The sequence below is a fragment of the Corvus brachyrhynchos genome, unplaced genomic scaffold, assembly GCF_000691975.1.
Source record: "Corvus brachyrhynchos isolate BGI_N302 unplaced genomic scaffold, ASM69197v1 scaffold346, whole genome shotgun sequence".
Lineage (NCBI taxonomy): Eukaryota > Metazoa > Chordata > Aves > Passeriformes > Corvidae > Corvus > Corvus brachyrhynchos.
Genome location: NW_008238644.1, coordinates 4,327,675 through 4,328,597, shown reverse-complemented (window position 1 = coordinate 4,328,597; position 923 = coordinate 4,327,675). Strand labels below are relative to the sequence as shown.

General features: G+C 56.6%; 1 protein-coding gene across 1 annotated transcript in view; it reads left to right on the top strand.

Moving 5' to 3' along the window:
• The window catches only part of GABRA3 (gamma-aminobutyric acid type A receptor alpha3 subunit), a 73,321-nt gene that overhangs the window by 1,199 nt on the left and 71,199 nt on the right, over nucleotides 1-923 (top strand). The gene's annotated exons all lie outside the window — the stretch shown is intronic.

Here is a 923-nt window from a genome sequence, read left to right as displayed (position 1 = left end):
GGGGACGGGGAGAGCGGCCGCGGGGAGAAATGCCTGGAGGAGAGCAATCCTGAGCCCCCCCTGGCTGGAGCCGGACCGGGAATGCAGGGGAAGGGCTGAGCGGGGAGAAGGGTGTAGTAAAGCAAAGTCAAATTTCCCCCTGAATCCTGCAGCCAGGCCTAGTGGGCACAGATGCTGTGTTGGGCTGGGGAGGGAAAGGAGTTTTGGGGGCTGCAGTTTCTGAGGCTGGTACGAGGGAAGGGGGGGGGAAAAGAGGTTCAGGTATTTTCTCCTCCTCCCAGAGTTACTAGGACTGAGATACGGATCATTAAAAAGGAATAGCCTAATGCAATTAAGTGGCAGACAGTCCCCACTGCAACACTTATCCATTGTTCCTCGCTCTGCCTTCTGCCAGAATGGTTCTCGCCCGGACAAGAGAAGTACAATTGAACAAATAGTTCATTTCCCTGGCCAATTGCATCTGTAGTGTCTCCCTCGAATCTGCTGCTGACTGGCTGCAAATGCAGCAGCGTCCCCAGACAGAAACAGAGAGCCGGGACCCTCTGGTGAGATTCCCGCTGCCGTGGGCTGGCAAGAGCAGCTCCCAGTGGCTGCTCACCCGAGTTGTTCTGATGGCAAGAGCAGAGCAGGTTTGCTCCCTCACCTCTCCATCCCCTTAGTGCCCTTCTGGGGAGTGCAAAGAAGAAAAACAGCAGGTGCTGAGGCAGGACCAGCCCACAACTAGAAGATGCTACTTGTGGTTCAGGCAAGTCGTCTTTCTGTAGTCTGCCTCTTAACTTTTTCCTTGCCCTGGAGGATGTGGGATTTTGGGGTGTTTTGAGGCGGTGCTCTTTCGGTGGAGCTTTGCCAGCCTGCCCTTCAGCCTGTGCCCGTGGTGCCCGGGTGCCCCGCAGTGCACAGCGGCAGGGATGGTCAAGCACAGC